The sequence below is a fragment of the Corvus cornix genome, chromosome 1A, assembly GCF_000738735.6.
Source record: "Corvus cornix cornix isolate S_Up_H32 chromosome 1A, ASM73873v5, whole genome shotgun sequence".
In the NCBI taxonomy this organism is placed as follows: Eukaryota; Metazoa; Chordata; class Aves; order Passeriformes; family Corvidae; genus Corvus; species Corvus cornix.
Genome location: NC_047057.1, coordinates 53,545,569 through 53,567,297, shown reverse-complemented (window position 1 = coordinate 53,567,297; position 21,729 = coordinate 53,545,569). Strand labels below are relative to the sequence as shown.

At 41.5% G+C, this 21,729-nt stretch overlaps 2 long non-coding RNA genes across 2 annotated transcripts in view; one reads left to right on the top strand and one right to left on the bottom strand.

Moving 5' to 3' along the window:
• LOC109146094 overlaps window positions 1-21,729 on the bottom strand; it is an 81,427-nt gene that overhangs the window by 47,562 nt on the left and 12,136 nt on the right. The window lies entirely within an intron of this gene.
• Window positions 1,004-5,266, top strand: LOC109146095. Its single transcript, XR_002047892.3, has 3 exons — window positions 1,004-1,089; window positions 4,249-4,363; window positions 4,705-5,266. It is a non-coding gene; the product is annotated as an uncharacterized LOC109146095 (long non-coding RNA).

Sequence of the window (21,729 nt, the reverse complement as noted above, 5' to 3'; positions counted from 1 at the left end):
TCAATCTGAAGTCCCACTGAAACCAGCTGGCAGGGATGTCCCCAAGCATCTGCTACTGAGTGTTCTCATGGGCATTGCAGGGGATGGCTTGGACTTCAGGTCTGACTCAGCATCAATGCTCTTTCTCTCTGCTTTGGATGAATTTTGTTGATTTAGATCTTAAGGGTGCATATTATGATTTACCAGCAGCCAGTGAGGGACGTGTTCTTCTTTCACAGTGAGTAATTAAAGTAATTTTTCTAGCGTAAAGCTAAAGTTCTGGATTAAACCCAAGTGGCAGCCAGCATCATGTGATGTAACTTAATTATCTTACTGCCAGCTGTGCTTTGCTAAGCATCTGGCCTTTGGTCTTTCAGGTTGAAGCTCCAATTACAAATACCATCAGGACCGAGATGTAGCCTAATTGCACTTACCTCCTAAACATTGTTTAATTGGTTTGGAAACACTAATCTATACACCATAAAGTTTATGTTAAAGTCATGTTAATTGGCTAAATCCGTCATTGGAAAGATGGAGGGAGCTGGCTAATTTAACTAGACAATAGAATTTAAAAATCCAATGGCCTGATAATCCTGTTGTTGATGTCATAAAGCTCTATTTTACCCTTTTCCTTTTAAAAACATCTTTACAATTAAGATTTGTTTACAATTAAGGCTGATTACTGTAAGGCTGATTACTTTCAGTGCTGCAGAGAAAGGTTTTCCTCTCTCCCTCTCTTCTTCCACTGAAGTGTGGCAGAGGCAACATGAAATGCATTTGTGGATTCAGAAATGTTTATAGTAGGCAGAGCCTTCAGATTAGCACGACACATGGAATTTGTGAGCTTTTAGATTTGATTTCAAAGCATTAGGCTAGGATTTCACATTTTGTTTTTATAAAATGCAAATAGACTGCAGTTGCTTTGTTATTAAGATGGATTTGAAATGCTAGTCAGGGAGCAGATACGGAATTCATATCCCTTACACAAGTCTTGCTTCCTGGAATGGATTTTTTTTTCCTTTTTTCTTTAGAACTTCTCCCAGATGCTAAGTAAACTGCTACTGTGAGACAGGCCAACTAAAAAGCCATTCCCAAAAAGGAAAGAAAGAGGTAAGGAATGAATGAATGAATGAATGAATGAATGAACTCAGAATGAGGGCACACAAGTTATTTTCCAAGAACTTGCATGAAGGAAGAAAAATCCAGCACACAGTGGCTGCAGAGCAGTCACTGGTATATGGAGAACTCCACTGCATTAGAGCTTAAGGCAAATGAGATGCCCTGTCTGGCAGCAGAGATCCTTCTCACTCCTGGTGCTCACACCATGACTCCCAGAGCTACGTGCAGGAGCCATTGCTGGTGTAGGTAAAGAGTAGAATCCTGGTGTCCATGGCACAGGGAAGCCAGGGAGCTCCAAAGCACAGTGCCAGCATTATTGACTGTCCTGAACATTATGGTATTCCTCTGGCTATGAGGAAAGGACCTAATGGTAAGTGTGCCTGACACCTGAAGGTCTCCCCAAGGCCAGGCTGTGTGTGTCCTGAGAGCAGGCATCCCCATGGATGCACTGCAGGAAGGCATTCTCCAGAGGACAGGCAGTCACAGGAGTGAGCACACCCAGCAGCTCCTTATCCTGTCACACACATCCAAAGAGATTTGCAGAAGTCTCCCACAAGCAAATGACAGACTGTCAAACAGCTGCAAGGACAAGAGGTGGGGAGGTCCCATTAGCTCCTAGATTGAGCTGGAAGATGGTGGAGTGGCCTTTACAGTTACTTAGTGCTGTCATCATATTTCCAGCCATCAAACTGCAAGCAACATCTCAAATGTCATTTAGGACTTCAAGTTAGCTTCTAACTGGAATCTCTGAGGCAAAAAATATCTCAATCTGACAAATAATTACATAACCCAGTTTTCTAACAAAAAAAGACTAACATCTGCTATAAAGAGCCTTTCCATGGTTGAAACTTTTAGTCCTAGCTTTAGTCAAATATTATGGGAATGCATGCACACATCTGTGGATTGCCAGGAATTTCAGAGAGCTTTCAGCACCCCAGGTTACCCATTGTAATACGTGATAAACAGGAAAGGTAGAATGATCAACTGAATTTCTTGATAATTGTGCCTATAAATAAAACAACAAACACTTTAAAAAAAAAAATCCTCCCTGCATATTTCAGACATAGTGTTGTCTAAAAAATCCTGGACCAGCCAGTAAGGCTTGCTGGTGCATGCTGACATGCCTGCAGTGGGTTAGGAAGGAAGCATGACTGAGCGTTTCTATGGAGATTAGAAAGAACAGGCCTTGTTTCCTTGGCATAGCCTTAATTAGCAAATGCTTAAAGTTAGGAAGATGTGTTGTTTCTACAAGGACATTTTGTTCCAGCAGAGGTTGTGTTTTCCTCCATTTGCTCAGTCTGTGAGAGGCTGAGAGGGCAAAGGAATCCAGAGTAAACAAGAGCTTTCTGTCTTTCACATCCACAACACCTGCCGAGAGGTGCCACACTGCAACAAGACCTGGAGTCTGAGAATGCTGCTTTGGCACAGCAGAATCAGGAGAGATTACCCCAGAACAAAGCACATCCTTTCTAAATCAAGTGTGATTTCTCAAAGTAGAAATTAAGTTTTCAAGATATATTTCTTTGGCCTGAAATTACCAAAAGGAGAGATAAAGGCTAAATGAAATTGAGTCTGATGCATCTATATATTTATAGATACTTCTGGAAAGATGCATAGATCTATATGCAGATACAGCCTGTAAAATTAAGACCATAACCCTGTAACTTATTTCCCTGGCAACATCAACCAACATTTTGTTATCTGTTTTTAACTGTTAGTCTTGTTAGCATGAGCTGTGCTGGGCTGGAGCAAGTGATCTGAGGAAAGGGTGTCCCTTGAAAACTTGATGCAAATCTCCTGAGCCTCATGGAATGGTGACAGCATGTCCTTAAACCTGAAAAATTCTGCTTCCCACTTCAGCTGTGGTTTATTAAACCACTTTCTGATGCTGGGTCAGGATGGAATTGGTTATGTTGGAATGAGACCCGTTTTCAGACAAAACTTTTAGTTTCTCCATTTTCCCTTTCACAGCAGATTTACATCCCCAGCCTTTAGCTTGATAAAATCATTTCTGCCCTCTTGCTTGTGCCTATAAGGAGGCACTTTCTCAAAATTCAAGTCCTAACTACTTTTTATAGCTTCAAAATGCAATACAGATTCTACTCCTGAGCACTGAAGTAATATTTTAGCAGAGTGGGGCAAAATTCCAGTACTCAAGTGAATTAGAGGGATGTATGTGTAGATCCAAGCTGTTTGTATGCTCTCTTTGAAGCGTGCTGAGACCAAGCCAGCCTCTCCTAGCTGTCCTGTCATTTCTCTTACACTTTATACCCAAGCTGAGGTATGGAAAATATTGATATTAAAAGTCTATAATGGCTCTCATTGTTACTTCAAAAGTCCTACCTTTCCAAAGTCTTCATGTTCAGCCAAGCTTGAAAGATATAGATGTCTTAAAGAAAAAAACTATCCTATCCTTTCCTTCCGCTTCTTGGCTGCATTTTCTAACTGCTTTTCAGAGAAATATACTATTTCAAATATTCACAGAAAAAATATGACTCCTCCCAGACTCCTGAGGCTGCTCTCACAGGTTGTCTGTGGATGCTACTGCTCCTTGAAGGGAGCTGAGCAGTGGGACCACGCTGACTGACCCAGCATGAAGCAGTATCAGTTAAGCCTCAGTTGCTTTTATAAGGGGGTGGTTTTGGACTTCATGGCAGACCACTCAGACAATGGAGCAAGTAAGCTTGTCTAGCCACATCCTTTGGCACTGACAGTCATCAAGGGACAAGAATGTTTTTGGCTTCAGTCTCTCAGCCTAGCTCGTATCCCTGTACTGCTTTTGCTGTCCTCTAATGGACAGAAGTCTATGAAGTTCTGCACAGGCAGGATCTGGATCTCTGCCCATGTCCCATTCCCAATATCCTTTAGCCAGGGCATCAGTGCTCTGTTGTGATCTAACAGTTGTTGGCCCTGGAATGCAAGGAACTTCCTGCTGTTTTTTATGGGACTCTGAAGAGAAGCCCTGCTGCAGGATGATAACATTAAAGTGGGATTCCCCAGGGACATTGCAGTCACAAGTGCCAAGTAAATGACCCACCACACTCCTACTTGTGCGATAAAATACTTTACCTGTGAACTTTTCAGACTGCTTTAATATTTCCTCTTTCATCTCCCCCTGCTTTTTCAAAGCTATGTGGTTTACCTTCACAGGACATCTGTGGCTGGTGGGTGGCCTATAAAGGGCAGGAGAAAATGCCTAAGGATTACAGGACTCAATTCCACTGCCAGCACAGATTTCATCAGCTGCAAAGCCAAAGCAGCAAAGGTATAAAACCTTGCTTTCTTACCAGTGTTCAGGCATAGGTGGGATCTGCTGCAACTTTATGTGATTCATATTTACCTTTCAGAGGTGCACAGGACCATTGCCTCCTGGTCTTGTGTCCAATAGACATAAACCCGCATAAGAGAGGAGGAAGTTTATTCACATTCACTGCCCTGAGGTGCAGAGGATTTTATCCTGGCTGTATTCTGGGCCACAGCTGGGAGGAGGTGGTGAAGGGGAAATCACTTGCCATGTGGCAGAGGATGTGTGCAGCACTGATTCATGGACATTTTCCATATTCTCTTTCTCATGCAGCACTTCTGCTTTTCTTTTCTTTGTCACAGGTGCAGGATCCTAACAGCACTTCTGCAAATACAACTGTTATGTGTATTGAATGCCAAATTCAAAGAAAAAAGGCAGAAAACTTCGGTAAATTTCACTGGTATTAGTATGACATTGAGGACATGTAGCTCCAGTATTGCATCAATATGTGCAGTATGTTTAAGGAGAGAGCTCAGGGCAAAGGCTTGAATGCAGCGCCTCAGTCTGTGGTGTACTGTGAGCTGGATTATGTCTTGCAGGAAACTGTCCTTCACGGAAGATACTGCTATAGACTGCTAAGCACATGTTTCCACCCAAAACAAAGGCAGCTCAGGAATTTGAACATTGTGGGATGACTGGCTTTGTCTGGGTATTATTTTGGGAAAGAAATATGTGTGGGTAGATGAGAGACAGTTCAGGTGGGAAAGGAAGGAGAGAGCATGCGGAAAACAGGCAGTGAGGCGGAGCTGCAGCACAGCCAAGTTGCATGGATGCCTGTCCTGGGAGAAGCCTGAGAGGCTGGAGAGCTGGCTGGCAAAGATCTGCTGCTGTGAGAAGAAAAGTTGCCTCCAGTGGTTTGTGTCCTACTGTGTTTATGAGAGCAGACTCTATATTGTTCTACATAAAAAGAGTTGCATCAAAAATGCTGGTCTTTGCTATTAATATCTTTACTTAGAAAAAAACTTGAGGGCCTGAATTTTGTGCAGCTGGAATGGTGTGGGATTCTGTTTAATTTAATGTGGCATGTTTTCTCCTTTTCCCTGCCAGTTCTTACTTGTGGTTCCTGTTGTCTCTGCTTCTTGGGAAAGGCAATAGGTCTTAGGGTGGGCACACCATCACATTGAGGAATCCTCTTCTATGTAGCACAAACAGTGGAGTCCTGCCTGAGGGCAAAAGTTGGTCCTGCCCTGGGGCTCAGTTCTTTTGTGCTGAGCTGGTGTTGACACCTACAGAAGATGCCGAGCTTCAGATGCTTAATTCTCATCCATCCAAATCAATGTAAGAAGTCTACCTGACCAGCTGTGCTACTCGTGGATTGCTTTGTCTCAGATAAATGATGTTTAGAGGGGGGATGTCAAAACAAAGTTTAGTCACAGGGCTTATGAGCAAGGATCACCCTGCAGCTCATAATGACAGTCTCTTAGATGAAGCATACTTAGACTGGAAAAGTAATTTATATAGAAAAATTCTTCCCACCTCTCTGAGTCCTGATAATGTTCTGGGAAGTGTCACAGTGTTTTCTGCTGAGATTTTTTGCTGTTTTAAAGCAAACTTAGTAGCAAGAGAGGTCACCTACTAATGGGGATGCCACCTCACTGGGCTTCTCTAATTGCAACCAGCAGTCAATTTGTTGCCATCCTGCTGAGTCTCTAGCTGCAACTGGCCGGGAAAATAAAGCAGCAGCCACTGAGATTCCAAGAGCTGTGAGGGATCTGGATTGTGCATCTAGACAGTGTTTATTTAAAAAAGCTATTATCTACCAGCTGTTCATAAACTATGTTATGCCATGCAAGGGTCTTTGTACTATGTAATTGTCCCGCCTCTCTCTAAATGCATATTCCTCTGGTTTGAATTAGCTGCCAGCTCATGGTGATTATGGTCGTCATTCATTTAGAACAACTCAAATCAGATTTGGAAGTGGTGACATCACTCATGTACAAGTAGTGTCTACACAGTAGGGGCATATTGTCCCCAACCTAGGCCAAACCTGTCTTCTGTTCTCCTTCAAGTGTCTTACAAGAACTTATGCTGGAAAGTCTTTCCCCCTTCCACTGTGAGTAACATGTATTGCAGTTAGTGTTACTTGGGAACTTAGCTGCCATTCTAAAACCCATGACCTTGTGCACACACACCGAAGTAGGTTTGGTGTTTAACCCTGTGCGTTTACAGAGAGTGTGCATCGAATCTGTTACATCTGTGGACATCTCCTTCTTAACATCTGGGACACATTATGTAATGTGTCTTCTGGCTCTCCAGTAAATAGGAACCATATGAAGGTTCAGTGCTGATGTTCCCTCAAACCTGCCTAATACTGGTCCTGATGTTAAGGTTGGAGAACTCCCAATGAACAATGGAAGTAAATAAATTATTGATACAACTTGCACATAGAAGATCTCTAAGTTCATTTAAAGAGCAACGGGCATAGCTGACTTTTTGGTAAGATGCTATATACTAGTAGGAAAATTGGTAGAAATCTGCAAGAAATGTTGGCAGACCTTCATAGGATTTTGATTTAACTTTATTAGCACATAGATGGGAAAGTGTTCTAATTACTATTCTGTTTCTTAGTATGTTGGCTGTGTTCTGACAATTCGGATGTTAAAAAACTCAGCAAGATCAGGAAAAGATCTTTTCTCATCATGCAGCAACACAAGTCATCATGCAGCAACACATGCAGCAACACAAGTCATTGCTGAATCAATGGCACCTATTTGCAGTACAGCAAAAGGATGTGTTTGTAGAATATCTCACACCTTGCAGAAATGTAACCCATAATGAAAAGCCGTCTTCTGGAAGGTCAGCATAGTAAGGAAAACTTCTGGTAATGGGGGAGAAGTTCAGAGTGAACTGAATCCAGTCATAAAAACAGTAGGCAGGAAGAAAACAGGGAATACTAATGGATGTTAATGCAATGGTGCAGGTAATGGATTTGGAAGGATAAAAGCTATCTTAAAAGGCTTTAGCAGTATATTTTTAACACTCACTAGTATGCAGAGACACTTGAATCTCTTTTCTAGAAGCCTGCTTATTTGGAAAGTGCATTTGAAAAAATTTTAACACCTTTCCAGCAATGAAGTGAAAATATGGTATCTTTATCTAAATATCCAAAGAGTAGAGCCTTTCCACGTATGTGTATATCAATGTTGAAGGTCCCGCTGAACAAAATTATGTTAGTCAGTGTCTGCAAAGTAAAAATCAAAATAAGGACCAAGTTTTTCCTCCAACTGAGTCAAGTTTAGCTTGAGTACTTCTGGAGAAAAGTTTCCCAGTGTCAAAGAAATAAAAAGCTGGATGTCCAGCTTCTGCTCATTTGGCTTGCCACAATCTACTCACGTAATTAGACAGGCTCATTTCTCATTTGTGCAATGAATTTGTACAGAGCAAAATGAAAGCAACCAACAGAGGTTTAAAGTTCCAGCTGTGAATTTTCTCTTTTTTGTTGGCTTCTATCGGAGCCAGGAATATATATTCCACAGCTTTTGGTGATTTACAAGAGTGATATTCACCTCCTGCAGAAGGCCTCACCTAAGTCTGTTTACATGTCTGGGTTTACTCAGGTAATTCAAACAAGGCAAGTCTTGTTTTCCATTCAAAGCCATTCTCCCAGGAAGCAGAAGCAAAGCCACCCGACCAAGCTCTTATCAGTGAAATGTTGTCATACAGCATCAACCAGAGAATAGTCAGCCATACAGCACTGTAATAAAAAATGTATCTGGCATTTCCTGGTCTATTTACCATTTTATTGAATACCACACTCCCCTGAGTGGCGACTGCAAATTCCAGGGGACAATTCAGCCCCCTCTCTCTTCAAGACTGGAATTTTAATGGGTCCGATAAGAAATGGCCCATCTTTCATCAGATACTGTGGTGTCTATTTTAGCTTTTTGCCTCTTCTGTGGCAACTTTGTACGCACACAGACCTGGGGTATCAACTGATGACAGTCAGTCCTTTCAGAAGCCTCACCAAGGTACTTGAACCATCCATTATGCAGGGCAGTGTGAGATAAATTTATCAGAAACATTTGCACAGGCCTTCAGCAAAGGAAGTGGTGTTCTCTGTGTATTTTCTGCAGGCTTGGTTGGGAGCACAAACAGGGTCAAATGATGGAAAGATTTGGTTTGCAAGAAGAGGTCATTCCCTCATTCAGGTTTGCTTGAAGTTTCATCAGTGCAAAATCAGTCTATTGTGAACTTGGTGCCTCTGCATGCATGTGGATGTGGGCATGAAATGAGTGAAAACTCAGCTGTGTTTAACTTTGCTTTACTTGCTATATTTCTTGTCTCTCAGCTTCCTGGAGTTTAACCCCAAAAAGGTTAATGTGGTTGCCTAAGCTGCCATTCCACTTGTAGCCCAGTTCAGGACACTGAGACGGAAAGAACAATGTGTACAGATCTTATTTTTACAAACATTGGTCATTTGATCAAAGGTTATACTATTTGCAACTTCTCATATTTCCAGCCCAAGAGCCGAACTGTCACATATCAATGTGTGTTTTCTTCTTCCATAAACAGACACCAGTTTACTATGGAAACAAGTTTTCTCTTATTCTTTAAAGAAGACAGAAATACTGTAATGGGCAACCCAGGATGTGCTGATAGATTTGTCATGAATTTTCTTCAGCACATCTACCAGTGCTTCCCAGACAATTGGCTACAGCTTCAACAGTTGGATGTGACTGTCACTTAGACATCCAGTGCTCTGAAGCAAGTGCTTACCTTTGATCAAAAATATGTATATACTCATGATTTTTGTGTTACAATTTGTGTGTCTGACTCTAGAAAAAAGGTGGAGCCAGTGTCCATGGCAGGTAAGTTGTTTGTTGGGAAAAGCCTTCTCCCAAACTGCTGGTGGGAATTGATCTTCTGGTTTTTGGTGAATGGTATCTTATTGCACTAGAGTTGTTCTTTCTCTGCACATAATAAATTCAAACCTGCTCAGAACAGTAAATTGGCCCCTTTTTAAAATGCCACTGTGCTGAAACAAATGCAAAGCTTCCCACAGCCCCAGAGGGATTTTCTTGGAGTCTACAAGTCTACTCATGGCCAAGATGCAGGACGCAAAGATGGGAGTCAGCTGGGGTCTGGACAGATGTTCTCAGAGGTTGGGTGCTTTGCCTCTGGGAGCATCTATTGGCCTGTCATTAGGGCCTTTAAAGATTATGATGATTATATCCTTCTGGGACACTTCTACCAAGTTGCACGGCGGAAGCTCTGGCAGGGTTGAAGTGCCTGCTTTGGCTGAAAGTGGCCTCTCCCCAGCATTCCTGAGAGCCCTCCATGACCACCACAGGTTGGAAGAGCCCCCTGCTGACCCCGGCCAGAAGCTGACCCCTGAAGAGTGTGCACTCACAGCCCCAGCAGCCAGGGATTTGGGTCTCCTTAGTGTTATTAGTAATAGTTTTCTAAGTCCTCAGGAAAATACTAGAGAGCAGAACCAGAGGTTGGACACCTCATTTCCATTGACTTTTAACTGCAATACTTGTCCTAGCTGTTTCTTTGGAAAGTTCAGCTCATAAAAACTAGAATTTCCCAGTGACCCTAAGCAAACGCAGAACTTGTGCAAAGAGCTACATTTCTGTGGTCCCCTGGAAATCCTCTGTTTGTTTTGCTAACAATTTTTGTGATAATTTATGTTTTCCAAACACTGGCATAGAAATCGTAAGAAAAATACAATCTGCTTGATTTTCCAGGTGGATTTAAGCATTGAGTGTGTGAGCCATGAACTCTGGAGAACACTCCCTGAAGGTCAGCAGCACCGGGTCAGGCTCTGCAGAGCTCACCGTGGGATGTGGGATGCACGTCAGGTTAATGACTTGCAATTGCACGCAGCCTTCCCTAAAGCTGCACATGTAGTTAATGCATATCAGAACTCAGCAAGACTATTCAAATTACCTCAATTTCCCAATGATTTATGATGTAGGTTTCTGACATCGTTGGTTATTTATCTGTCCTCCTAGTGTTGCGAGCCAAAGCAAAGAGGGGAGAAACAGATGCAGTAAAATTATGTTTGAGCAAAGGGTCAGATGTGTTCAGAGACAGTAATGTTGGATAGAAGGGTAGTGAAGGACTCAAAAGTCAAAAACCTAGACAAGACATCAGTCCAGTCCAGAGTCAAAGAAAGTGAAAGGGCCTTTCCTCATTCTTTTTCTACAAAGGATCATTTCCTGACTCTGGAACATGGATTCGGTTCATTTAAGTAGTTTTCCAGGGTGTATTTTATATTGCAGACTGGAAGTTTTTTACGATATGCCACTTATAACTTTTCACAGCCCTAAAAAGTTAGGCTTTTTAGTAGGAGAAAACCCACTTCAGACACAGCACTTACAATAAATGGGCCAAATTCTGTTCTCAGTTACAGCTGTGCAACCCTCATCCTTAGTGCAAGAAGTATTTGAGCTTAGTAGAGGTTGCGGATTAAAGACCTGGGGTTCCAAAACACACCCTCAGATGCATGTGTGTGGCTAGGACTGAAACCAGTGGGACTCCCATGTGTACATCCAGGGTAGACTTTGGCTTGTGATTTTTATTGTTTGCGCTATTGGATAAAATTGATTCCAGCGTTACATTTCTCAGTCAGAGTTATTTCTACATCATCATGCATCAAAATGTTGGCTCTGATCTCTTCTTCTTGATGGTAGCTTTGAGGAGTATTTGTTTTCTGATTAGTTTGGGCCCAGCATTAATCATTCTCAGGCTTCCTCTAACCCTTTTTTTTTTATTATTTTACTGATGGCAGATTTAACTGTTGGCTCACCTTTATTTCCAAAACAGATGAGTTTTATTAGTCTCTAATATTAGCCAGATCCAAAGAGTTGATAAAGTTAGACCAATGTGGGCCAGATGCTCAGCTGGGAACTGCAGCCCTGTTGATTTGGGTATCCTGTCTGGGAGAGTCTGACAGGGTGCCTGGGCAGGAGGAGAGCCCCAGCTCACGCATGCAACCACGTAGAGATGAAGGTCTGGTTCCTGGGCTCCTTCAGATGCTCTCAATCAACAAAGAGACCTATTAAATTCACTGCTTTGCAACCAGAAGGAAGATGACCTTTCAGGGGTTATGTTTTAATAGTTGGAGAGATGTATTCCATAGAATTGTTAGGGTTGAAAGGGACCTTTAAAAGTCATCTAGTCCAACTCCACCCTGCAGTGAGCAGGGACATCTTCAACTAGATCAGGTTGCTCAGGACCCTGTATTTCTTTATGTTGGTAGAAGAATGATTCTGAACAAGACAATAAAATCTTTGGCAAGGAGCTGTTCTTGGATCAGGAGCTTACATCTCCTAACATTTTCTATCTTTGAAACTTGTGTCAGTCTCTCATCTAAAAGCCAGGTATCAGATTCAGAAACACATGTAATTTCATGAAGGGTGTTTCTTCTTTCTTGTTTTGTTTTTACTACTGCTTTTCCTTCTGTTAGGGAATGAGAGTCGCAGTTTGTGCATGGCTCTACGTCCGCAGGAAGTGTTCAGCTGTGCCGTTTGCAAGGATTGTGTAAAGGCTCATAAATGAAAGGGGAAATGGGTGCCAAGAGGAATTTCATGTTGCCACGAGGAGGGCTTATGGAGGCTCTTCTGAGAGGATGAAATATGTGAATATTTAGGAACACCTTCTCTAGCAGCTTCAAATGCAGCAAAAGAAGGGGTGCTACCTCTTTCAGTGCCTCTTTATGTCAGTAGCTGTTACAGGTGCAGCCTACTGCTGAGCATTCATTTGAGCACTTTGAAGAAGGACAGACAGACCTGAATGCTTTTAAAGTAGACATGATGCTTATTCAAACTAATTAAGCTGGATTTATGAATTCCCAGTTCTCAAGTAATTCTTAATTACAGGATCACAGGAGGATTCAAGTCGGAGAAGACTTCAGGAGGTCTCTGAGCAGGAACCTCCTGCACAAAGCAGGGTCAACTATTGTCTGGGTATTTGGAAAAAGTAAAGATGACTGAAAATACTATCTATCAAATTTAAGTTTTAAGTCTGACTTGTCTCAGAGCTCATATAGCCTTTAAGAGAAAGCCTAGAACTCAATCTAACGAATTTATTTGTATTTCCATTCCTAGAAGTTGTTTTTTAGAACAATTTGCAGCAGAATTGCACATCTTTCACCAGGTATGAATTCAGCATCAGGCCCTCAGTGTAGGACAACAGCATTCCATGGCCGAGAGCTGACAGGACAGACAACAGGCTTCAAATTAAACAGCAGCATGGCATTGGTTCTTATATATTTTATGCACTTGTTACCTTCACTCAGGAAGCCCAAGGCAAGGCAGAAGGACACCATTTGTCCTGGAGTGCTGGATCTGCAGGTTGCCAAGGTAGTGACAGGTTCTGTAGCCATACACAGCAGTAATTTTGTTATCTGTAGATTTTCCTTGATGTTTACTGGTAGTGAAAATATTTGTGATGTGGAGATTAATTCCTGCAGAATTAATCATAAAGACATCTGCAGAGAATGGTTTCTCTCAAAGTGGTTTTGTCTGTAGTGCACATAACCATTTCCATTTTCCCTGAGAAAGACAATCGGCTCTTTTCATTTCCCCAGTTTATTATGGGTTCTTTGCTCTGTGCCTCGTTCTGTTTGTGTAAAGTCTTACAGATCTTTGTCCATGGCTTCTGAACTGAGCTATGAGGTCAGATCATAGACTTCTGGGGAGAACAAAAGGTGCTTTACATGGAAGAGCCCTATGTTGGACTGTTTTCCTTGTGAACGTGGTAGCGATGTGCTGTACAAGTGAGCTTGGTACTTGTGTGTCAAAATGCCATCAGGCATGGAGAGATCTACTATAATATGAAGAAAAGACCTAGGGAAAAAAGATCAAGTTTTTTTTGGTCTGGTAGAACTGTTGAATTGGGTATACAAACTTGGCCACAAAATTATCAAAAACTGTAGCCTTAGCTCAAAACTTTACCTTCTCAACAGGTGTTATTAAGCTCCGTTTCAAATGGCACTGCTTGCCTGTGACACCCATCATTGTTAAAGAAGGATTGTGGCAGGAACAGGAACCAGTTGTGAGACATTTCAGGAGCAGCAGCTACCAGCATATCTACACTGTGCTGGCCAGACGCTCAGGGTAACACCACGGTGCCTTCAGGGTGCACACCAGAGCTGTCCTTGCACTGGGGCTCCTGTTATGCCTAATTATTTATTCAGGACACTTGCTGACTGCATACAGAATGTTTACAATGCTCATGAGGGTTTTATCTATAAATGCAAAACCCAGAGAGGTTTTTTTTTAATTTTATCAGGGGAATGCTATGAGACTAACTTGTTTCCAACCTCAGGTACTTCTAGAGCCCAGTATTCCAAGCATTGTAGCTGCCACTGTACTTGAATGACCAGCTTGGACATTTTAATATATCCTTCTCCACAAGCATATCAATGGAGAAGAGTTTTGCATGCCTTTACTTATCTCAAAAGATTTAATCTAAAAACACTTACAACTGAGCAATATCTTAATGTTTATGTGCTTTAAAATCTACCAAAAAATAATAATTAAAAAAAAGCAGGCTAATAATTATACGCAAGAACTATGCATGAAGTTATCCTCAAAAAATATGCATTAGCTGAGCAAAAATGACCTTGTCATTCAGCTTAGCTTGGTGCCAGCATTACTCAAGCAATGATAGATCATATGGACCTTGATTGTATCTTAGAGAATTAGGTTGCCCAAAGATTATCTTTATCCTCTGTCAATAGGGAATGAGAACTCAGGCTGTATAAATAGTGCAAAGGGAGTGCTGCATTGGACAGAGTAATTTGGAAATAAGACTTGGAAATAAGTTGTGCACACATGGATAACCAGGCCTTTTCAAAATCCCATGGATGAGCATCATTGTTCTCTCATTGCATATCCTGCACTGTCCCTGGTAGGCATATGGAGAGAAGAATACAGTAGCACATACCATGTGCGTGAGCAGGCTTCCCTGCTGCAGTGTAATTCTGTCATTGTCGGCCTCCTTTCAGTTCTCTTCAGAAGAATTCCAGAAAATCAGATGGATTTTAAGCCAGTGGACTGATTACACAGCCGCCAAGTCGTAAGGGTAAAGCACTCCATAACTATCCTCAAGAATCCATTAAACCCTGCTGAAACATGATCTACCACTGATTAAAGGCGATTAAAAGGGGGAGGGAGAGGTTTTTGAATTGTAATGCACTGAATGAAAGAGATCAATAAATGAAGTGGGGTGATCTGAGAACCAGCCTGTTGTTGCAAATGTTTTAGTTCAACTTCACTGGGAGAAACTGCACCTGGACTATTCCCATCAGCTCCATGGGAATCAGATCAATTTAATGGGTTTGCAGGGAGGGTGGGGAGGTTAGCACTGTTAATGGAAAAATACTGTCAACTGTATCAAATGCTGCTGTTAATTCGAAACACTAGCAAAGTCTTCCGAAGTAATGTTTCACCTTAATTGCCTTAGGGAATAATTTAGCTGTAATTGGAGAGTAGCTTAAAGTTATGTGCATTTCTGAAACTCAAGAAGGAAAAGGAACGCAGCAAGGAAGAAATGCCCATCTATTCAGTCTATAAGGAAAGCATGAACTTGGCAAAAACACAGGTGAAAATTCAGTGATTGAGCAAGCTGGCAGCATGGAGTCAGAGAGTAGGGGAATGGAGAAGGGGGCAGTGAACCAGCCTGGTCTTCAGAGACAGGGTTTACACTGAAACTAGTGTTCTACTGGTGAAGCACAGCAGAAGCACTTGTCAGACAAGACAAAAAAGAGCGATGAATGGGAGTAACAAAGAGGCCCCTCAGAACATCCAATGAATTGTGAGAGCTCACAAAAGACACGAAGGGCTGAATGAGGATACTGAAGGAAAGTTATCCTAAGTCATGTGTGCTGTTCTTGCAAGGTACAATCAGCCCACCAGGACATCAGCTCTTGCTGCCTGGGAGATTGCTTCCTTGCTGAAGTTTTCATTTTGTTTTGTGTCCAAGCTGGGAATCCTGCAGGGAGCCTGTTACCCAGGGAGCTCAGTGCTTCCTAGCTGTGGACAGTATCTGTGAGGTTTCTGATTTGGGGTACCCAAACCCATTAGATTCTGCTGGAAAGCAGCTACGTCCTTGTAGCTCAGAAAGGAAAAAGGACAATTCAAACCAGTATTGCCCAATTGCTTAAAGTCATCAGTTGGGCTTGACCTGTTTGATAATAGTGCTGGCACCACAATCAAGGAGGACTTATTACTGCAAGGGCCTATTTGTTGATGTAGAAAATGTGAAGGAAGCTAAGAATGACAGAATGTAATTTTTGATGGGGCATTCGGTAATCTGGGTGCTTCTCCTACTTTTATTTTTGCCTCTTATGTACTGATGCTGGTCACTCTTAATGAGCAAGACATTAATAAGATACAACAGCACTGGAAAAAAGCACTGGGCTTTGCAAACACACATGCAGTCTTTAACCTAAAAATGTAAGTGTTAAAGTTATGAAGCTGGCCTTGCAGTATACCAGATGAATTTGATTATACATATTTTATTATACACGGTGTCTTTTAAAAGTGGTGTTTTCTACAAGCTCAAAAAGAGAATCAACAGCAATTTTACATGGAATAACTAGAGTAGTAACTACTTAGCAGTTATCCTAAAGATTATGCCAGATGAGAAAGTGATGAGATGGCATAGGTTTCTTAATATTCTGAAAAAATCCTGAAAAGAGAGATCAGTGTACAACAGTGTGCTGCTGGGATTATTCATCATTCAGCCTTCTACGAGAGATAAAAATTGCTTTGAGAACATCTTATCAAAGAGATGTCATGTCATTTCTATTCTTCTCATGTTCTTTTAGTGATAACTGCAACTGCTTTGAAAATAACTACTCTTAAATGGGTAAGATTTTACATAATTATGTAACTTTTTAAAATCCAAAATGAGGGAAAACACTGCAGAATGACTCCTCGTTATTTTAGACCCTCTAGGCCCAAAAGCCACTGCCAGAGGATGTGCTGTTGCACTTCATTGGTTACAGCATCAGCAGCGACCATCCCAGCAGTGGGGACACAAACCCAGTGTCACAAGCTGAAATCTGTTCAGACTTTTCTCTCAGGACTGTGCAGACTCTTTGAAATTATGAGATATGGAAGTCAGCACATCTTTCTAATTAATTCAAAGATCAAATTGAATGAATTAACCAGCATATTAATGAAGATATCCTTTCTTCTCCATTCTCATATGGCAACTAGAGGATTAGGGTGAATGTGTACTGAAAGCATTTGACTTTGTACACACACAGCAAAATGAAATGATGGGTAGGGTTCCTGTTCTCTGTTACCCTGCCAGCTTCTATGAACTATCTTCTTTTTTTGTTCGAGCCCAAACCCCACAAAAAGACAAATAAGGCTGCATTGCACAAACTTGTTTGAAAGATACAGCACAAGCCAGGAAAGCATGCAGTAAAATAAGCTTAATTTCAGGTTTAGCTTTAAATTTCTAAACCTCCTGACAACATTGCACAATCTGAATTAATTTCCCAGTTGGAAAAAGACGTCCTTAGTCAGATCCAAGCCAGGAACCACGCAGATTTGACAGCTGCACAGGAGCCAACAGAGAGTGTGCCTGAAAGTAGTCTGAGGCATTGAAATTGTCAAATTCTTCCAACAGTCCTATAGCCTGGTCTGACTTCAGGTAAGTGCCAACTTGTTTCACATCTAAGTGGCTGTCAAGGAGGTGGAAATTTGGCAGTTTTGTTTCAACATGTGCTACTTTTTTGCATCCTTTGGCAGTCTGGGAGAAGCCCCATAGCAAACAGAGATTAAGATGGCATCTTAAGTCTAATTGACTTGGAAAATTTTACTAATGGGACCAACCCAGGAGACACTCAGCAGTTTGATATAAAAAATGAAGCTCATAGTGTTCTTTTCTTTCTCAGCCTTTTCATCAGACCTCTAATTGATTTAAATATGTTAAAACTTTTGTAAATTTGGACTACTACTTAATATGAAAAATGCCTGAGACACCCAGGAATGGGAAGTGATTTGTGATTACCATGCCAGGATTCTCTGCAGCATGTGCTCTTCCAGTGGCACAGGGCTTGTGTAATGAGAAATCTTCCAAGGAGTAGGAATGGGTGAATGGATCACCCAGAACCACAGCCTGTAACCAGTTCTGATTTTCTCTTCAAGGGTTTTGGTTTTGTTGTTGTTTTGGGGGTTTTTTTAGGAAAAAAAAAAAAGAAAAATCTTGGCCTCAGACTTGTCTCCCCAAGAACATATTTGTTAATCTAAAATACCAGCTGATGACACAAATCCAATTCACAACAGGATGCATTTTCAATCAGTCAGCAGCACAAGAACAACTCAGGTATGGTACACACCATTATATCACAGCCAGTAAACAAATGCAGAAAACCATAAACAAGCCTTAGGCAGGTGAGTATCAACCACTTTACAGAGCAAGCACTGTCCCACGGTGTGACACCCTCCACGGCATGGTGTGGATCAACCCCATTTACTGGGAAAGAGTTACGCTGCCCTGCACCAGCTGAGGACTGGGCAGTGCAACCTGCCCAACAGCTGCTAGAAACAAAAGGAGAATTGACCACATTTCCAGAAGATGAAGTGAAAAATCTGTTGAAAACACAGATACTTACATGACCAAATTCAGACAAGAATAATTTCAGTCTTTGAGAGAGAATTGCAAATAATGGTGATTTCAGAGTAGGAGTAATCACCTAGGAGACAGCTTCCTCATGGGTTTGGAAACCAGCAGTGGCAATGGCAGCAGTAGCAAGAGTTTCAGGCCTCTGGTCCTTGATGTTTGCAAGCACTAGAGGACACATCCTTCTTTTTTGCTGGCCATTTACATCCCACTAACTTAGTGGTGTGCCTTTTGTCTGTCAGTCTGCAAACCTCTAGGTAGCGTGCTAGTTGTATTATTTCCCAGAGATCACTGCAAGATGAGCTATACAAATACAAATCCCAAGGAGAAATAATCGTAGCTGCACAGAAGAGAGCACATTTCAGAATTATTTAAGGACTTTTAGTTGCAGAGGGGTAGTACTTGTGGGTTTCTTATTTTCACTGTCAATCAATTTGATACCCAAATGGACTACTTTTTTGAGTAAATCTCTATATCTCTTCCACAAAGGAGAGAAAAAGACTCCTGAAATGCCCTGAAATGATACATGCAAGGATGTAGTACTTAGTAACTGCTTACTTAGTAACTGCTATCTAACTTAGTAACTGCTATCCCCTCTGTGTAGATTTGAAACTGTAATGAACAGTTACAACGAGGGAAATGCATGCCAAGTAATGTTGGGAAAGAGCATCTGTGGGATTCTCAGGACAGTTTGGCATTGCCTGGACACAGTTTCAGTGAACAAAGAAACAGATGAACCAGTGTCAGAGGGTGCATATTTCTTATGGGGAGTGTAAATTCTGTGTTGAAAAGGGTAAGCACGATCGAAAAACAGCAGTCTGCAGTCAACACAGATGAGAAAGGAAATTGTGACTGCTTGGGATTCCAGACATTTAAACAAATGAGAATAACATTTCTAAGCAATAGAGAGCTAGAAGAACGAAAAGCATGAGGAAATGGCATACTGTGATTTAAAAATAGCCTGGCGCAAGGCAGGACAGCCATGCTGAGCATGGAGGGAGCTGTGCAGCTGCAGGATCACTTCTGCCTTACATGACTTGGGGCATGCGCCAGAACTCCGGAGCTCTTCCTCCATCCCGAATCTGGGAACTTTAATGGAGCGTTACCGATGAGGATAGAGGGCCAAGTTATGTAGTTAGAGTCAAGACACATGTAACTTCAGGCTCTCCAGGATGGAAGGGGAAGAGGGTGCAATTTCAAAGGAATCACTAGTGTGGAAAGAATATGTGGAAATTCCTAGTTCACAACTGGAGCTATGTAAAACTTGGCCCTTGTTCTTTTCAGAGATTTGCTGTTTTCTCTTTTATGTCAGCTCATGCAGGCTTGCACCCTCTGGCTTTTCTTTTGTGTTCTGGGAACTGAATAAACCCTGGAAGTAGTGAGAATCATCAGGTCTCACAACCTAACCATGCAAAATCCCCTGGCTGGAGTGGTTTTGATGTGAAATCATAAATCAGTCCGGGTCCACACAAAGGGCTTCTGAGCTGCAGTAAACTTTAGACAAATGTGAATTTGGTTTGCTAGTACTTTTATTTAAGTTTTCCTCTTAATTTCATCCCTTCTATGTTTTTTTCATTAACAAATACCTGGAAATTGCATAAGCTATATTAATGGATGATTATCTTCTCCCTCTCTCCCCTCTCTTGGTGTATAATTAACTTTTCTTTCTGCTCCCTCCTTTTCTGTTCCACACACAAATGCACTTGAAAAAAGCCTCAAGGAAGATTGTTGTAAGAAGAACTACAGTAGCTTTACGACTCAGAAAAGAATGTATTCACAGGTCACACCAAGTAAGGAGCTGGAGTACCCCTCTCTGTGAGGTCTAATTTTGGTATGTTTGAACTGTTAACTGATCTTATCACGAAAAAAATAAATACTTATATTACAGTTTTGCATGAAGGTCATAAGGAATAAATATATTCCTTTAGGTAAACCATTGACCAGTCATTAATTTTATTTGTGCTTTTCTTATTGCCACAATTCCATCAAACTCAAAGCTCAGATGCTTATTTTGCACATTCAAAGAGCCAAAAGGAAAAATGTGGTCGATCCAATCTAGCCATACTTTTAAAAAGCTTTTAACAGAGACCTCCACAGAACACTAGAGATGCTTAGAGAGCTTGAGGTCTGTGAGAAAACACAGCATCAGCAATACTGTTCCAGTGGATTTAGAAGTGATCTGGTAATGAATTGTGTGGGGAGAGAGTGCAGGGAGGTGAAAGTGGGTGGGGAAAAGGCAGACACTAAACTGCCAGTGGCTCAGTGCTGGGCCCAAGCTTTCTGTTGCCTTTCCAAATGCTGAGTCATATAAACAAAATATTTTTGTTGACTTTCTGTGTGTTTTTAAGCACCTGTTATAGATTTTATAAAAATAAGTAACATAGAAAAATTTATAGCTGTGAAAACATATTTTTAATGCAAAATTTCGGTATATCAAGATCTCTTCAGACAATCCAGTGTGTCTTATAGCCATTATGTTTCTATTAGTCGGACATACAAGGCTGGTGCTGAGATATAAAGAGGAAGAAGAGTAGATTCCTGTGAAGAGCAGCCCAGAGCCAAAGTCCTAGAGATAGTGAGTGGTGATAATTTTTAGGACTGTGACAGGTGTCAGTCATTTGCAAGAAGCACTACAAATCTCCCTTCTAAGAAACCCTTTCCACATCTGTATCTGTAATGGTTGTAGGTTCTGTAATTTTTTAATGAATCTATTTCATCATGTTTGAGCAGTTTTCTCTCTCTCTTTTCCTATTTGAAAGGACAGGAGCAGAAATGTGTCTGGCAAAGGAGGATGATACTTTAACAGAAAAACCAAATGATGCTTTGAAGCTTTGTGGCTTAGCACAGATTTTTCATTTTATAAGGAGATGCTATTTTTGTATTACTGGTCAGGCTTATATTCCTGGTTGTTGGGCAGGGCAATTCAAATTCCCTTTGATTTTGTATTACTTGATCTTTAACTACCAGTTTTGAAAGACTGTTGGGTCCTGTAATTTTTTCTCTTTTTTTGCATTCGCTATTATTTCTTAGCCATTGTGCATTATGCTGTGAGGCACAATCTTCCTCCACGTGTCCCCCCCACACTTCAACAATGCAAGGACAATAATCAGGATAATATCTTCCTTCTTGCAGTAGACTATGTCAAAGGTGATTTTCTAACCTTTCCAAGTCTGGCGGGGTGAAAGAGTAAAGAAAAAAGCTATTTGGGGTAAGACAAGCCCTACAGCCAACCTTATATCTGTGTGCAGCAATGGGACCAAATCAGGAAGAAATGGCTTGGAAATGCTGGCACAGAGAAGCCCTTCTCTGTATAATTCATCCTGCTTCACCAGCAGCTTTCAGCTCATGTTTGTTGTGGCTTGTCCTAAGTCCTCCCTGCTTTCTTCTTGCCTGCTAAAAAAAAGTAAGCCACTGGTGGCCACAGAGCTCTGCTATGCTGAAGTGTAACAGCAACAGAAGCATTCGGGAGCCTGTTGCCTACTGTTGTTTTGGAGGTTTTTTAGCAGGGGTGGAAGGAAAGATTGCACACAGTCTGGGAGTTAAACTGGGCTCTTTGTGTTGCTAAAGCATTTTGAACCTTCTCATTTACTTATTCACTGGAGGAAGACACAAGACTATACCTCCAATAAAGGCATTTATAACACATGTCAGACTGCCCAGGGAGAGTCCTTCACTTTTCTCTTTGTAATTCAAAACAGCATTTGCATCCTTGCTGGAAGTGGAGCCCTCCTCAACTT